This window comes from Nycticebus coucang, chromosome 7, assembly GCF_027406575.1.
Source record: "Nycticebus coucang isolate mNycCou1 chromosome 7, mNycCou1.pri, whole genome shotgun sequence".
NCBI classification, from domain to species: Eukaryota; Metazoa; Chordata; class Mammalia; order Primates; family Lorisidae; genus Nycticebus; species Nycticebus coucang.
This window is the reverse complement of record NC_069786.1, coordinates 56,564,245-56,583,214: the sequence shown is the minus strand read 5'-3', so window position 1 is coordinate 56,583,214 and position 18,970 is coordinate 56,564,245. Positions and strand designations below refer to the sequence as shown.

The 18,970-nt window shown below is 37.7% G+C and overlaps 1 pseudogene; it reads right to left on the bottom strand.

Moving 5' to 3' along the window:
• Nucleotides 1-17,325: 17,325 nt before the first annotated feature.
• LOC128590297 (THAP domain-containing protein 5-like) lies at nucleotides 17,326-18,675 on the bottom strand (annotated as a pseudogene).
• Between the last annotated feature and the right edge of the window lie 295 nt (nucleotides 18,676-18,970).

Here is an 18,970-nt window from a genome sequence, read left to right as displayed (position 1 = left end):
TAGACACACAAAAATGCTAAAGTAATCAACAGAACTATACTCAGAGATAGCCCTTACATTGAGTCGTTTTTTAGACAAGAACTTCAAAATAATTATGATTAATATTAAAAGATCTAGTGGAAAAGGTAGACAATATACATAGATGGATAAGGAAATTCAGGAGAGAGAGTAAACGATTAAAAATGTTAAATGGAAATGCCAGAAATGAAAAATACCAGAGATAAAGAATTCCTTTAGTGGAGCTTAATCATATTGGATAGAGCTATAGGAAGTATAGGTCAATCTGAAGATAGGTCAATAGAAATGATCTAAAATGAAACACAAAGGGTAAAATAATAAAATAATAAATAGATGAGAGTCTTCAAGAGCTCAAGGACAATATAAAATAGTCCAACACACACACACATATAATTTCTAGAAGTAGAAAGAGAATTGGCTAACAGCTGCATTTGGAGAGATAACAACCAAGAAGTTTTCAAAATAAATAAGAGAAACAAATAACAGATCCAAGAACACAAGGCAAGATAAACATACACACACAAATACACACCGGTCTAGACACTTCATAGTTGAACTGCTAGAAACCAAAGACAAAGACAAAATCTTGCAGGCAACCAAAGAAAATACAGAAATTAATATAGACAGGAACAAAGAATTACATCAGACATTTTGTCAGTAACTATGTAAGCTAGAAGATGTGGAGGAACATATCATTTATAATTTAAAGTGATAAAGAAAAAAATATTGCCAACTCAGAGTTATATAGTTAGCAAAAACACCTTTCAAAAATGAAGGTAAGATAAGAATTTTTGGTTTAGACAGACAAAAACAAAGAGGAGTTACTGCCAGCAGTCCTGCAAGAAATGTTATAAGTTCTTCAGGTAGAATTAAAATTTTACTGGAAGGAAAGTTAGGTCAACATAAAAAAGTGAAGGGTAAAAAAAATTGCATCTACATAAAGAAGTAAAAGGTTAAAAGGCATTAATGGTAAATATAAAAGACAATTGTTTTTAATTGTAATTAATTCAGAAAAGAATTGTCTAAATCTGGCATTGGCAAAGTTTTTCTTAAAGGATCAGATTACATGTTTTAAACTTGAGGGCCGTATGGTCTTTGTTATAACTATTCACCTTGGTGCTGTAGGAGGAAAATAGACACAGACAATACATAAATGAATGGGTAGGCTATAAACTAACAAAGAAGGATTTACAGAAATAGGTGACTGGCTCATGGGCCATACTTTGCTGACACTTTTGTGTGTATAAAATGCACAATCTGAACTGACATTAATAATTACCATTAGGGAGGGTTAGGAAATTGCTATCAGATAAGGTATTTTAGTAACTATGAGAACTTTCAAATTGGGGAAATTTAGGATTAAGAGAAGAAAATGATAGCTCTTCAGGAAGCAAGGCACAGAGTGAGAAATTGTTATAAAGTCAAAGACAGGAAGCATAAAAATCCAAAAAACAACAGTGTGGTAAAATCAGTTTAAGTTTCTTTAATAAAAATTGTGGTGAAAATCTTCAACTTTTTAGGTCCAGGCTTCAGAAATGGTTCTGGAAAGTGCCAAGACAACAAAACATAGCAACACCAACAACAAAAACAAGATCTTCTTTTCTTTTTTTCATTTTTATTTATAGCAAGAACCAGATTCCAAGCATGCAACAACAAAAAATGAACAGTCAGGGGTGGCGCCTGTGGCTCAAAGGAGTAGGGCGCTGGCCCCATATACAGGAGGTGGCAGGTTCAAACCTGGCCCTGGCCAAAAACTGTTAAAAAAAAAAAAAAAAAAAAGTCATGAAAGACCAACGCTGAGAAGAATGAGAATGCTCAGGTTGTGATTTTCCAGTCTTTACGCATGTAAAGAAAGAAATGCTGTGGTTGGCTAGGAAGGTCTAAAAAAGACCATCTTCTTCAATGTAAACCCTAGAATAATAATTTGCACTTAGGTAGTACCTCCATGGATCCATAGGAGCATGGGTGCATCCATTCTTCTAACAAAGGGAACTGATGTTGTGAAATTAGTAAATTGTGCACAACACCAGCTCTTGAATACAGAGACTTGAGTATGAACCCAGCCGGCGTGATTCAAAAACCCATGTGCATTTTTCTACCCACTATTTAAAAAGTGGCCTCTTGTTACCATAAGTTACGAAGTTTTTAAGCTATACTAATGTTCATGCCTTACCTCAAGATCCTTATTCAATCGGTCTGGGATGGATCCCTTTCCAGGTTTTTTTTTTTTTCTTTTTCTCTACTCACTCAGATGATGTTCATAGATAGCCTGAGTGAGAACCCCTGCTCTGCAGGATCTCAGAAACCAAGAAGTGTTGAAAAATGACAACAATGTCATGTGTGGATAGCACTGCATTCACATTTGGATATGTATTATTGAAGAATTAATGAAATAAGTCAGTTTGATCAATGAAAATACCTATTTTGCACTGAAGAATTTTCTTCATTTGGAGCGCAGACATTCAGTTAGTCGGTAATGTTTTTCTTGTCAATAATTATGGAGTTCTAGCTTATGTAACAGGAAGTTTAATCATTGGATTCTAACAGCTTCTTTGCCCTAATAGGATGATAATGATTAAGGCCCAATCTAACACTTGCTATGGATTTTTCATCAAAGATTGTCAGTACATACCTTTAGGTCCACAGCTAGAACAGGCCTTCTGTGTAACGTTCAATTCAGGTTAAGAGTTTGACCCTTATGAAAGCAAGGAATAGCACACAGGTATGATTTACTGAGATCTTACTCTATGGCAGAAACTGTATTACAAATTTTAGAAATTATCTTCTTTAATCCTCCCAGTTTCCCTGTAATTATGATCTCTATTTACACATGAGGGGCTCGCATCTATTTACAGATGAGATCATAATTACAGGGATGCTCAGTATCAGAAGGGAGGGTCCAGGATTTAAACCCCAGTCAATTTCATCTGAAAACCAGAACTTTTACTCTTGATTTTATGCTGGCAAAAGGTGAGACATGATATCGAAGTAGTCATAGTGCCTCACTAAAGTTTAATATGTGAGAACTTTAAAGTATTGTCCTGCTTGGACTGCCCTGGCTTCATGTGGCTGCATACATCTTGTCACACCTATCAGAATCAGCTTGGCAGGTGAGGTCTGCTCAAGGCCAGAAATCCCAGGCAAGTCCCCATGCTGCTGCTCCTGGGACTGTAGCATCAAGTCCACACAGGTCTTCTGCTGAACGTTAGCACAGAGTCAGGGCAGACAATCTTGCTTCTACCCAGGATAACCCTTCCCCCACCATTAATATTTTGTGTGTTGATACCAAATCAGGTTTTACCAGGGGTAACTACAACCCCTAGGTTCTATGATTGTATTTCCTAGGGGGCATCTAGTCCTAGTCCCCTTAATTCCAAAAAACCCAGCTAACCCAATTAAGCATGTTGAGATTATTAGAAAATCCAAGCATGCTTAATTTGGCAGATAAAATACAAGATTCCAGTCAAGTTTGAATTTCACATCCTTAAACATAGGTTGAGTACCATAGTTTAAGTGTGTCCCAAATATTGCATGAGACATTTATTTTAAGAAATTTGTTATTTGCCTGAAGTTCAAATTTAATTTGGCATCTTATATTTTTATTTGCTAAAGCTGGCAACCCTAGAATGCTTACTTACCAAAATTATGCAGGCTTGAGCATCAATGTGGGAAAAATGATGAAAAATCCATTCTCTTGTCATGATGGAATACATATAATAAAGGTTCTAATAGAAAACTCTATTTTAAAAAGTTTTCTTGTTTTAGTGTCAAAGTTTTAAAAGAATTAGTGAAAATTGGCTTAATTATCTTGATGTGATAAAACATGCCACAATTTGTCTCTCTCCTTTATACCTCATAGTAAAATTGCTTTATTATACCAAAAATACTTTTCTATGAGACTACAACCTCAGATGATTTTTTCTTCTTTTCTAAAAAAAATCCTATTATGCCTAGAACTAGAAGATAAAGAAGAAAAGTCTTTGATAGCAACATTATCAAAATATAATATTCATGATAACATAAAATAATAGTAGTGACATTTGTCATCTTGAAATGCCAAGAGACTTTTGAACATTTTACCAATTCTTGCAACACTCCTTTGAGAGGATTATCATTGAACTTTTACAGATAGAAAAAAATGTAGCTATGGATAATTACCATCTCTCTCAAAAGTATGATTTGGGGACACCATGTGGTATCCATAAGCTCACTACAATCTTCCTATCTTGCTCATGCCTCCCAAGCCTCCAAAATCCTGTCCTCACCATCTCCAGCTACTAAATAGTTAAAGGAACTGAAAATTAAAATTATCCCTGCTGGTAAGTTACTTTAGAAAAGTGTCAAGGAGTATCACGACTGTTTAGTCACTCTTCAAGTTCCTGAGGGGAAGAGGCAAAAAGGAAGAAGAGCAAACTCAGCACTTCCTCAAACTCAAATAGAAAATGTGCCTTGCCTTCAAGTGATTTGTGAAAATTAAGTGAAATCTGATATATGTAAACGAAATTATTCTGGTTATTCAGGCTGGATGAATTGTGGTTTGTTTTCCTGATACTGTATTTTTCCATCTATTACAGTACTGCTAATGTGCACATATTCAACACGTGATATGGTTCCTAAATGTCATCCATATGTGCCTATTTGCCCTCCTGGGTTATATGGCTTTAATTAGTCTTCATATCCCCCATTCTCAAGATCATCAGAGAATTACTTAAACACTGTATCTGTGGCTTTTGCCAGACACAGAGCCACATCACAGCTAGGATCCTGTAGGTATGTCTGAGGTAGCAGGGACCTCTGGAGAGCCAGTAGCGTTCCTTCTGCTTGGCTAGGTGACAAATGGTTCCAAAATGAACGCTGTGTCTGACAATGTGGTCCTCTGACTCCTGCTCTTCTCAAGTGCAAATGTCCCCAAGAACATAAGTGGAACATAATATTTTACAGTGAATTGAGCCTTTTATCAGGGGGGAAATGGAGTGTGCAGGCTCAATTGCTTCTGGAGAGTCTTAGAAACCCAGGTGTGTGTGAATTCTCTTTCTTAACTATTTTCCTGCTGTAGCAATAGGCGTGATGGCATTATAGATCCTCTTGGTACACACCCTTATATTTGCACTTGTGTATACTGAAGTTGTGTTTTGGCTTCATCTTAAATACTACACGGTGACTTCATGTAATCTGGACTTGGAGATTAGGTCCTCTTTAGACATCATGTGCAGTTTCCTGAGTAATCTTATCTAATAGCTTGTTAGAACTGTAGGCCAGCCTGTTTGAAATGTACACCAGCTTATTTTCATAGATGAGAAAAATAAGGCCCAGAAAAGTTAATAATAAGTAATGGTTAACATTTGTCGAGTCATCTCTGTGCACTAGAAGAAATTGCTTTTCATGCTTTACTTATTTCACTCCTCACAGCAGGACTGTGAGGTCTGTACAGATATTTTCCATTGTGTGTGCTTTTGTCCTTCTCTCCTATGGGAGGACAGTGGTGCAGTGGCTCTTCCCTGGCTCCCCTGCATCAGCCATTTTTTAGCTGTCTGTTAGATCAGCCCATCAGAACATTGCTTTAGTTCCTTTCCTTTAAAAGACAAAACAAAAGAAAACAATACCCCCAAAACAAAGCCTACTCCTGGCTTCACTTCCATACAAGCTGATATCCCCCTTTTTGTTCCTTTTGGTAGAAAAACATCTTGAAATAGCACTTAGCTCTGTCAATCCTCTTCTTGCATTTTTTTTTTTTCTTAAATTGACTGCAGGCAAGTGTTTACCCCTTTGCCCCTGCTACTCTGCGAGACTGCTCCTGTAGAGGTCACAAATGACTACCATGTGACTAAATTCACTGGCCTGTTTTCATTCCTCCTCTTACCCAATCTACTAGCAGCTTTTGACAAAATTACTTCATCTTCCTTGAATCACTGTTTTCTCAGAACCACACTCTTGGGCTTCTTCTACTTCCCTGGTCACCACTATTCCCTAGCTCCTCTTCTACCCTGAAACGCCCCAGAGCTGAATCTTGAGTCTTCCTGGTCCTCTATCCATATATAGAATATATAGTTTCTTGTTGAGCTCATCCAGACTCATGGCTTTAAGCAATACTGATGCTTTATATTTTCTGCTGTCTTCCTTACACCCATTCTCCCCCGATTTCCACCTTGCTCTCCTGGAAGGTATAGCCACACATTCTCCTGACCTTTAATTTTCATTTGGGTTTGGCCCATGGAGCAACTGCGAGAGATAGAAGGCCGTAAGGAAGGACAGGTGGGAATACTTGTTCCTTCTCTGATAGCCACAGATTGACTGCATTCCTCTGTTGAGGTCTGTGTTCCGGTCTGGCCACACTCTTCAGGTGTGGTGAGTGCCCCCTCCTGGGCCTCTTCACGGAGAGGGTGTACACATAATACCTCTGGAGTACTCTACTACTCCTTGTTGACTTCTCTAAATTCTATCTATGCCTCTGTAAATATTTCTCTTCTCAATTACTCAATTTGAATTTACTCTCTATTTCCTGCTAGGGCCTTGATTGATATATTGTTTATAAGCTGACACTCCCAAATTTATACCTCCAGTTCAAATCTCACTTTTCTGAACACCAGATTCCTACATTCAGCTGCCTTCTCTACATCTTTATTATGTTCAAAACTGAACCTGAACTCTGTATATTACTTCCAAGCCTGGTCTACCTACAGCCTTCACCATCTGATAGATGACAACATCATCCTTCCTTTTGTTAAGACTAAACATCTTTTTTTTTTTTTTTTTTTTTTTTTTTTTTTTTTTTGGCCGGAGCTAGGTTTGAACCCGCCACCTCCGGCATATGGGACCAGCGCCCTACTCCTTGAGCCACAGGCGCTGCCCAAGACTAAACATCTTGAATCATCCTTGACTCTTATTTTCCTTCAGCATCTCATCTAAACATCATGGAATTTTGTAGGCTCTTTCTTCTAAATATATTTGGAATCTAAACAAGTTCCACCTCCTCTACTCTTACCACCCTGGTCCAAGCCACTGACATTTCTACTCCTCATTTATTGCAATAGCTACGTGCATTATTGCTGGAGCTTTCTTACCGGTCTCCCTTCTTTTACTGTTATCATGAATCATTTATTCTGGAATGAAGCATGTCACTCCTTTCGTCAAAACCCTACAGTGCATCCTATTTCAATCACTCAGAGTGAAAGCCAAAGTTCTTCAATTATCTTCAGTTGTCTGCAAGACCACATGTGAAGTTGTTGCTTGACGTTTCTTTGGCTTCTCTCTTCCGACTCTCCTCTCTCACTCTGTTCCAGCCACACTGATTTGTTTGCTGTTCTAGAACGTGTCAGGCATGATCTCAACTTAGGGGCTTTGATGTAGCTATTCTCACTTTTAGAATGCCCTTTCTTTCCTCTTAGATCTATTTGGCTAACTCCTTCAAGATTTTGTACAACAGTCCCCTTCAAAAGTGGCCTGACCACCCGATTTAAACTGCAGCTTTCTTCCTTGACAGCTCTGTCAATTCCCTTTACTCCGCTCTACATTTTCTTGTTTAAAGCAGGCATCACACACTAAAATTCTAGATTATTTATTTAATATGTTTATCATTTATGGTTATCCCCCCACTAGAATAGAAACCCTTTAATGGCAAAGAGTTTTTTTTTGTTTTGTTTTTTAACAAATATAATGCTAGCATTTAAACAGTGTCTTGTTCATAGTATCAATTCAAGAATTTTGTTATAGCAATTGCTCACAGATTTTAATATGTTTTGGTTTCATTTTTATTCAACTAAAATATTTTCTAATTTGCTTTGTGTTTTTTTCTTTGACCCGTGAGTTATATAGAAGTGTGTGTTTAATTTTGAAGTATTTAGGGTTTTTCAGCTAGCTTTCTGTTATTGATTTCTGGTTAAATTCCACTGTGGTCAGGGAACATACCTTATATGATTTTAATTCTTGTATGTTTTTGAGATTTGCTTTATGGACTAGAGCAACGGTTCTCAACCTGTGGGTTGTGACCCCTTTGAAACAATGAAAATACATAGCGGCATTCGGAAGGCTGAGAACCACTGGACTAGAGGGTCTGTTGTGGCAAATGGTCCCTGTGTATGTGAAATGTATGTGTATTCTGCTACTATTAGATGCAGGGTCCTATAAATGTCAATTATGTCAAGCTGGTTGATACAATTGTTCTTTTGTATCTTTACCGATTTTTCTATCTCTTTGTTCTACTTTGTTCTATTGACTACTGAGAAGGGAATGTTGGCGTTTCTAACCATAATTCTGGATTTGCTTATTTCTCCTTTTAGTCCTTTAGATTATTCCTTCACGTATTTTGATTCTCTGTTCATAGACACACAAACATTTAGTGTTATTATGGTTCTTTGATAATTGAACTATTTATCGTAATGTATTGTCCCTCTTTACTCTTGTTAGTATTACATGTTCTAAAATCTAATTTGTCTGGAGACTTCAGTTTTTCTAGAAATTTGGTATATCTTTTCCATCCTTACCTACACTTTTAAGCCATCTATGTCCTTAATTATAAGGTAAATTTCTTTTAGATAACATATAGTTGGGTATTTCTTTTTGATTCAATCTGAAAATCTTTGCTTTTTTAATAAGGACATTTAGGTTATTTATATTTAACCTAATTATTGATCTGGCTGGACTTAAGTCTACCATCTTTCCAGTTGTCCCATCTGTTTTTTATTTCTTTTTTCTTTCTTTCTTGTCTTTTTGATTATTTAAATAATTTTCCTAATTCCATTTTATCTCTACTTTTTAATTTTTCTAGTGATTGCTTATGGGTTTACCATACACATTTTTAATTCATCACAATTTACCTTTAGTAATCGTTATACAACTTTTCCTATAGTGCAAGAACCTTGAAACATTGTATGTCTTCTTCCTACTCTCATCTATTTTCTCCTTCCATGTTGCTAAACATTTTATTTCTACATATAATCCTACCACAGATAGTTACTATTTTTCTTTATATGTGGGAGGAGGGACATAAAAGTATAATGTGCGAACTAAATCTTGTCAATGTCCTATTTTTATACAATCTGTGAGCCAAGAATGACTTTTATATTTGTAAAGGGTTTTGTAAAAAACAACACAAAGTACATTGGATACTTTTTTTTCCATTCTTGAGATACTTAGCTACGAAGAACATGTTCCAGCTCCATGTAAGCATGAAAGAGGTAAAGTCTCCATCTTTCTTTAAGGCTGCATAATATTCTATGGTATACATGTACCACAATTTTCTAGTCCATTCGTGGGTCGATGGGCACTTGGGCTTCTTCCATGACAGAAGAAGCCCTACTATGAAGCTAATTTATAGCTTTTATATGAAGGCTATAACCCAACTATGGCACAAGAATATGGGGAAAGGGCCAAAGGAGGGAAAAGGAGGGGGGAAGTCAGGGTGGAGGGAGGGCAATGGGTGGGGCCACACCTATGGTGCATCTTAGAATGGGTACAGGCGAAACCTACTAAATGCAGAATACAAATGTCTACATACGATAACTAAGAAAATGCCATGAAGGCTATGTTGAACAGTTTGATGAGAGTATTTCAGATTGTATATATAACCAGCACATTGTACCCCTTGATTGTACAAATGTACACAGCTATGAATTAACAATAAAAAAATAAATAAATAAAAATAAAAAACAATGCAAAGAAGAATGTATAACAGGACCACAAATTCTGAAATATTATTTGGCCATTTATAGAAAAACATTTCCTAACCCTTGTCTTAATTATCTTTTAAAGATATTAAGATTAAGAAAAATATATTTTATATGTACTCTTATTTTTACCATTTATAATAATCTCCATTTTTAAATGTATATCCAAATTTCCATTTAGTATCATTATCCTTTTGTGTGAAGAACTTCTTGTCACATTTCTTTTTATTTTGTTTTTTCATTATAACTGTGTACATTAATACATTTATGGGGTACAATGTGCTGATTTTATATACAATTTGGAATGCTTACATCAAACTGGTTAATATAACCTTTACCTCACTTACCTATTCATTGTGTTAAGACATTTATACTCTACTCTTAATAGTTTTGACATGTACCCTTGCATCCTGCACATTAGGTGAGGTCCTGCCAAATACTCTCCCTCCTCCCGACCTTTCCCCTCCCATCCCCTCTCCCTCCTATTGCCTCCTTTCTGGACTATAGTTCTGTTTTATTATTTGTATGAAAGTGTAGGTGATTTTATATATTGGTTTCATATTAGTACTGAGTACATTGGATACTTTTTCTTCCATTCTTGAGATACTTTACTAAGAAGAATATGTTCTAGCACCATCCAGGTAAACATAAAAGATATAAAGTCTACATCTTTTTGATGTCTGCATAGTATCCCATGGTATACACATACCACAATTTGTTAACCCATTCATGGGTCAATGGGCATTTGGGCTGCTTCCATGACTTGGCAATTATGAATTGGGCTGCAGTAAACATTCTGGTGAAAATATCTTTGTTGTAAAATGATTTTGGTCATCTAGGTATATACCTACTGGAGGAATTGCAGGATTGAACATCAGGTCTACTTTTAGTTCCCTAAGGGTTCTCCAAACTTCTTTCCAAAAAGGGTGTATTAACTTGCATTCCCACCAGCAGTGCAGAAGTGTTCCCTTCAATCCATATCCATGCCAACATCTGCAGTTTTGGGATTTTGCCATGTGGGCTAATCTTACTGGAGTTAGATGATATCTTAAAGTGGTTTTGATTTGCATTTCTCTAATGATTAAAAATGATGACCATTTTTTCATGTGTTTGTAGGCCATGTGCTTGTCATCAGAGAAGCTACTGTTCAAGTCTCTTATCCACAATGAAATGGGGTCATTTGTTCTTTTTTTATTAATTAGTTTGAGTTTTCTGTGGATTCTAGTTATTAGACCTTTGTCAGAAACAACCTGCAAATATCTTCTTCCATTCTAAGGGCTGTCTGCTTACTTTACTTATTATGCTGTTGGCTGTGCAGAAGCTTTTTTTTTTCAGATTTTTTTCAGTTTGATCCGATCATAGTAATATATATTTGGTGTTGCTTCAATTACCAGGGGAGTCTTCCTCATAAAATATTTTCCCAGGCCAATTCCTTCAAGCATTTTCCCTGTACTCTCTTCTAGTATTTTTATAGTTTCATGTCTTAAGTGTAAATCTTTTATCCAGTGAGGATCAATTTTTGTTAATGGTGAAAGGTGAGGGTACAGTTTCAATCTTCCGCAGGTTGCCAGCCAGTTCACCTAGCACCATTCATTAAATAAGGAATCTTTTTCCCAATGAATGCTTTTGATAGGCTTATCAACGATCAAATGGTGACAAATTGTTGGGTTCATCTCTCGGTTCTCTATTCTGTTCCATATATCTACCTCTCTATTATTGTGCCAGTGCCATGCTGTTTTGATCACTATAGATTTATAGAATAGCCTGAAGTCTGGTAATGTGATGCCTCCTGATTTGTTTTTATTTCTGAGTGATATCTTGGCTATTTGAGGTTTTTCTGATTCCATATAAAACAAAGTACTATTTTTTCAAGAACTTTAAAGTATGACAATAGTGCTTTAATAGGGATTGCATTAAATCTGTATATTGCTTTGGGTAGTATAAACATTTTAACAATGTTGATTCTTCCCAGCCATGAGCATGGTCTGATTTTCCGTATCTTCAGCTATTTCTTTGCTCAAAATTTCATAATTCTCTTTATAGAGATCTTTCATTTCCTTGTTAGGTAAATTCCCAGATATTTCATCTTCTTTGGCACTACTGTAAAAGGAACAGAGTCTTTGACTATATTTTCAGCTTACTAGTGTTGGTATATATAAAAGCTACTGATTTGTAAGTATTGATTTTGTATCCTAAGACACTGCTGTATTCTTTGATCACATCTGTGGAGGGCCCTTATACAATGTATCGATCAGGCACAAAAACAGGATGGCGGAGGCGTACTTTAGGAAACCTGCTTGCAGGCTGCGCCCTGGCAACAACCTTGCCGCCCCGTGCCCTTTGCGCTCATTGGAGAGATACCTAGGTCAAGAAACCGCAATAACAGGATGTGTCCTAGAGTATATATACAGAGTGCTGTAAACAAGGTTAGAGAGAGGGCTTTTCCATCCTGCTCTCCCCGGACAAAGAGAGGGCTTTTCCATCCTGCTCTCCCCAGACAAGCTGCTTGCCCCTGATAATAAACTTGCTGAAAGCTGTCTGTGTTGGTGTGTTCGTCCCTGCTGGCCGGCGGCCGAGCGACACCGACAACTGGTGCCGAAACTCAGGAACTTCAGGATCCCCTCTCGAGACTGCTTTCAGCTGACATGTAAGCCGCCCCCGTGCCGGGTTTGTCCGGGTAGCCCCACCAGGTAGATAAGTGGTGGGAGAGACTTCTGCGGTAGCCGCAGAGCTTGCAAGGGAGGAGAAGGGATCCAGCTCGCGACAAAAGCGAGGGCCCACGTTCAAAGCGGGGGAGGAAAAGGGATCCGGCTCGCGACAAAAGCGAGGGCCCGCGTTCAAAGCGGGGGAGGAAAAGGGATCCAGGAAAAGGGATCCAGCTCGCGACAAAAGCGAGGGCCCGCGATCAGAGCAGGGGAGGAAAAGGGATCCAGCTCGCGACAAAAGCGAGGGCCCGCGATCAGAGCGGGGGATTGTGTACACGGGTCATTGGCCACGACCATAGTGGCAGGTGTTAGTCTTTTGTTAAGTGTGTGTACTGTCTGGTGTTCGTGACCCCTTTTGTTGTATCTGTCTTGAGTCTGAGTGAAAACAGCAGTTCGTTGCCTGTCCTCGTTCAACACAATCTTCTTCATTTTTTAATTTTTTAACTTTGGATGCCAAAGGGCAAACAGCAGCAGACCGCCACTGCCTTGGTCACCGAACCAGCTCCCCAGTGCAAGTGCGCTGGAAGGATGTCCTTACCGGCCAATGGCCTGGCCCAGACCCGGTTCTCATCTGGAACCGAGGTGCAGTTTGTGTTTCTCCACAGGACCAGAGCCCCCGGTGTGGGTCCCGGAAAGACTCACCCGTCCAGTGAACCCCTTAGACGATGAAGCCGCGCCCATGGAGCCACATCGAAGCGCGACTTCGGAGTCACCGCGGCCCTTGTCACGGCCATCGCCACAGCCCTCGCAGCCGCCGCCACCGCGACTGCAGCCCTTGCCACCGCGGTCCCCACCGCTACTGCTGTCAACCAATTGTCCGCCTCAGTTGCGGAGGCCCTGTGCACCCTGGCCGCCGCAGCCGGACGCCTTCGCGCTGGACTGTTGTTGGTCGATTAGGGAGTGGACATTTTGCAGCAGCAGGTGGATGATGTGGAGAGATGCCTCTCCTTTGGTTGTTTAGTTCCTTGTGTGTTACCCCCACAATTTTTGAACCTAATGGTACCCTGCGTAATGCTTCCTTGCAACTATTCGGTTACCTTCTGGGGAGCTGGGATGCATAATTTGAAAACCTCACCTGCCAAATGTTGAATCATATTGTTAGTATCAATAGCACTCCAGTACAAGTAATTACCGCTCGCGATATTCTAGGAAAAGTAACTAGTTTGCTCTCCCATGCCCGCAATTGGGCCGGCACCGCAGCTTTAAGTATTACACTTCTACTTCTTCTTACCCTCTGCCAAAGACAACAACGAGACCGCATCATTGTCTAGGAGGCCCTCCTCGCCCTCCAAGCAGGAGGTTCCCCCCAAATCTAGATTAGCATGCTGGACCAGTAGCCAATGACGGGTAAGATCCCCCCCATGTAGATCAACCTAAGACAGAGGACAGGCCACCGCTGCCTGTACCCTCAATGACGGGTAAGACTATACTCGGAAAGGGGGACAACCTAAGACAGGCATGGTCACAACTCGCAATAAATAAATAAAAAGGGGGAGATGTGGAGGGCCCTTATACAATGTATCGATCAGGCACAAAAACAGGATGGCGGAGGCGTACTTTAGGAAACCTGCTTGCAGGCTGCGCCCTGGCAACAACCTTGCCGCCCCGTGCCCTTTGCGCTCATTGGAGAGATACCTAGGTCAAGAAACCGCAATAACAGGATGTGTCCTAGAGTATATATACAGAGTGCTGTAAACAAGGTTAGAGAGAGGGCTTTTCCATCCTGCTCTCCCCGGACAAAGAGAGGGCTTTTCCATCCTGCTCTCCCCAGACAAGCTGCTTGCCCCTGATAATAAACTTGCTGAAAGCTGTCTGTGTTGGTGTGTTCGTCCCTGCTGGCCGGCGGCCGAGCGACACCGACACACATCTAAGACTTTTGTAGTTGACTCCCTGGGATTTCCCAGGTATAAGATCATATCATCTGTGAAGAGTGACAGTTTGATCTCCTCTGACCCCATTTGGATACTCTTGATAGACTTCTCTTGCCTGATTGCAATGGCTAAGACTTCCATTACTATGTTGAATAGTGGTGGAGACAATGAATATCCTTGTCTAGTTCCAGATCTGAGTGGAAATGTTTTCAATTTTACTCCATTCAGTATGATATTGGTTGTGGGTTTGCTGTATATGGCCTCTATCAGTTTAAGAAATGACCCATCTAAGCCAATTTTCTTAAGTGTTCTGATCATGAAAGGATGCTGGATATTATCAAAAATTTTTTGTGCATCAATCGAGAGCATCATATACTCTTTGTTTTTTATTTTATTTATGTAATGTATTATATTTATAGATTTATGTATGTTGAACCAACCTTGTAACCCTTGGATAAAACCAACTTGATCAGGGTATTATTTTTTGATGTGCTATTGAATTCTGTTTTCAAGGATCTTATTAAAGATTTTTACATTGATTTTCTTTCATTCTTGTATCCTTTCCTAGTTTGGGGATCAGGGTGATATTTGCTTCATACAATGTGTTGGGGAATATTCCTTCTTTTTCTAGGTTTTGGAAAAGGTTATGTAATACAGGTACTAGTTCCTCTTTGAAGGTTTGGTAGAATTCTGACGTGAAGCCATCTGGTGCTGGGCTTTTATTTTTAGGGAGATTTTGTATGGTTTATGCTAATTCAGAACTTGATATAGGCCTGTTCAACATTTCCACTTGATTTGGGTTAAGTCTTGATTTGAAGCTATCTGGTCCTGGACTTTTCTTTTTTGAGAGATTTCGTATAGTTGATACTATATCAGTGCTTGATATAGGTCTATTTAAAATTTCTAATTCTTTCTGGCTGAGTCTAGGAAGGTGAAATGCTTCCAGGTATTGGTCTATTGTCCTCTAGATTTTCGTATTTCTGAGAATAGATTTTTTTTTGTAGTAATCATTGAGGATTTTATGAATTTCTGAGGTATCTGTTCTTATTTCTCCATTATCATTTCTGATTGCAATATTAGGGATTTTACTTTCTGTTTCTGGTTAGTTAGCCAAATATTTATCAATTTTGTTGGTCTTTTTTAAAAAATCAACTTTTTGACTCAGTGATTTGCGAAAGATTCTTTTGTTTTCAATTTCATTTAATTCTGCTCCAATTTTGGTTATTTCTTTTCTTCTTCTGGATTTAGGGTTGGAATGTTCCTCCTTTTCCACTTGCTTGAGATGACCCAGTAAGTTGTTGACTTCCTCTCTTTCTATTTTCTTGTCAAAGGCCTCCAGTGCTGTAAATTTTCCTCTTAGGGCTGCCTTTGGAGTATCCCACAGGTTTTAATAATTTATGTCTTCATTATCATTTTGTTTCAAAAATTTGGTAATTTCCTTCTCAATCTCATCTTTGACCAGCTAACATTTAGCATAAGGTAATTTAGTTTCCATGACTTTGTATGAGTATGAAGATTCCTTTTGCAGTTGAGTTCAACTTTTATTCTGTCATGGTCCGAGAAGATTTAAGGAATAATTTATATTCTTTTAAATTTTCCAAGATATGATCAATTTTGGAGGATAATCTGTGGGCTGAAAAGAAGAATGTGTGTTCAGTTTTATTAGGATGAAATGTTCGGTAGATGTCTGTTAAGTCCATTTGTTCTAGGGTCGAGTTTAAGTCTATCATTTCTTTGTTTAGTTTCTTCTTGGAGGATCTATCTAAAACTTACAAAGAGGTGTTAAAATCTCCAACTATTATAGTGTAGGAAGTATTGAATTGTTCATATCTGTTAGGGTTTGCTTTATAAATTGAGGAGCATTCTGGTTTGCTTTATAAATTGAGGAGCATTCTGGTAGCATTAACATTCAATAATAAATGTTAATTATTGAAATATTTTCATCTTGAGTGTTTCCTTTGACAAATATGTAGTGTCTATGCTTATCTTTCCTTATCTTTGTTGGTTTAAAGACAATTGTATCTGCAAATAAAATTGTAACCCCTGCTTTTTTATGATTTCCATTTGCCTATAATATAGATGTCCATCCCTTCACCCTGAGTCTTTTTTAATCCTTTAAGGGAAGGTGAGACTCTTGTATGCAATAGATATCTGGTCTGAGTTTTTGTATCTAGTCAGCCAACCTATGCCTCTTTAGTGGACAATTTAAGCCATTCATATTAATTGAGAGACTTGGTAAGCATGGTAGTGTTTTGAGCCATAGGCGCCGAGCCTATTCTGGAATTTTAGAATGACGCGAGTGCACACTTCAAAAGTTATGCCTGTTAAAATAAACTATGATTTCCAAAATATAATACATATGTTTAAAATTAGCTTCATTAAAATTTTTGGTTTATAATATATCAATGTTAAGAAGCTTAAGGGTGGTGTATTTTGACAATTAGCCACATGTAAGGTAACAAAATATACTGTTTTAAGCTTGAAGTACCTCTTGCAAAACTGGGCTTATGGGTGATTCCTTATTTTAGTTTAACTAGAACAAAATTACAAAAGGTGTATTTTACTTTATATTACAGATATGTAACCATAGCCAAAAAGTCAAATAATACAGAATTCAAAAAATATTGAGGATAATCCAATAGTTAATATTAACAAATTCTAGTCAACTTCTAGTATTTAGTACATATTATCTTAAAGAAAAAAATAAAAGTACCATAATAGAAAGGGAAGGAACAATGAAGAAAAACAGACCATTAGAGATCTAGTAAGTTTTCTTATTTTACAGATAAAGGACTAGGGCTCAATCTTGATAAGTAACTTGCCCAGCTCATACATCGGTGTTTCGTAAAACCAGGACTGATTCCTGAACTTGATTTCTATTCCAGGCTCTTTTGACCTTATCTTTGTCTTCTCATGTTATGAATAAATCATATTACTTATTTACCATGTTTTAACTTTAATTTGGAAAATTATCAAATAATAAAACTTTCTCTGTAGTACAACTCTGGTTTTTCTAAAAAAAAAAAAATTATAAGAAATGATGCAGTTTATAACATGAGATAACTCTTGTAGGTTCATTAAGATGTGATCTCTATACAGGAAAAAGTTCACTTTTATGTATAGTTAGTTTACTAATCTGCTTTGGCTAGGAAGGCTTATACATCAGTCACAGCTTTAAAACCTCTTTATATCGTAGTGACTTCATATGTTGTAAAATGATTTTCTATAATCTTGACATTTTCTTCAGATAGCCAGTTTTCCTCCTTTAGCTGCCTTATAAGACCTTCCAAAGACTTCAATCTTCCTAGAGTTTGCTGCTCTTGTAGCTCAAGAAGAGTTATCTTTGAATGTAGCTTAGAGACTTTCTGCCAGAGATGTTCCTTATTTGCATCTTGTCTGCAGTAAGAATGTTCAATTTGTAAAACTTCTGTCCCATGATCTACATCCTTATACAAGGAGTCTTCAAAGTCTGTGTTCTCCATTTCCACAGTTTCTTTTTGGGCAGATATGAAAGAATTAACTGCAGGTTTAGAATTTTCTACAGGTACAAAAATGGCAATAACAGATTCTTTATTTGTGTTTAATTCTTCAACTGTTTGATTAATTGGGCTGAATAAGAGTGGCATTTCTTGTGCTTTCTTTATTTCCACAGAATTATTTGTAAAGTTTGGTTTATCAAGATGGTTGGTAGTTATTTCAAGCACTTCCTGGGTTTCCAAAGACTGTTGAATACTTTCTGAATTTGAAGTTGTCAAAGTAATAGTTGTAGAATTTAGATTCTCAAAAGATGTGTGATATACCTATATCTTGGTTAACTACTGTTTCCAAGGTAGATTCTGTTTTTTTGGTATCTTGTTTAATTAGAGTAAGAGTTAATACCTTATTTTGTACACTTCTTGTTTTTGGAGCTGGTGGTCTCACGAAAGCAGATTATTCAAGTAATTCTGCACATTCAGGGAGAATATTTGTGTTCATTATATCTTTCCTTGCCTAATTTAATGCAAATTATTCTTCTGACTTGGCTTTTAGGCATATTTGTTTCTCATCTTCCAATTTTTTCTTCTGAGACTTTTTTTTTTGGAAGAATCTTTTCCCTGGCTGCCTTCAGGCAAAGAAAATATTGTTGGAACTGCAGTTTGTTTTAAGTATCGAATATCCCATCTGATGTCAAGGGAGTCAGGAGTAAAATGGTCACTACATAGAAACTGGTATTTACTGGGAACCCACGAATCTCACTTCATATTCTTTAACCACTTTTCAAGTCTTTCCTTGTCATGTAGAGGAAACGAGTAGAAACTCAGCTTCCGGTCTTTATTGTTTCCTCCCCGGCGGTTCTTAAAGCAAATCGTGGCGCAATAGCGAGGCATCGCTCGCGTGACGATCCGGGAGACCAGGACCAGCGATCCTCACTGTGGCCGAGTCCTAAAGTCTGCTCCTCCTTTTTGAATTCCATTTTCATATATGTTAAAACATTAACATTGTGCCACAGCTTTGGAATGCTATGTTCTTTTATTAAAAAAAAACCACAACACTTTTTTTTCCTTTGTATTCTTTTGTTTGTTTGTTTGGAATAGTTTCTATAGCTCTGTCTTCAAGTTCACTAGGTTATTTCTCTGTTCTGGCCAGTCTGCTGATGAGCCTGTCAATGAAATTTTTCATCTTTGATAATATGTTTTTGATTTGTAGTATTTCCATTAGTATTTTTATTTAAGTT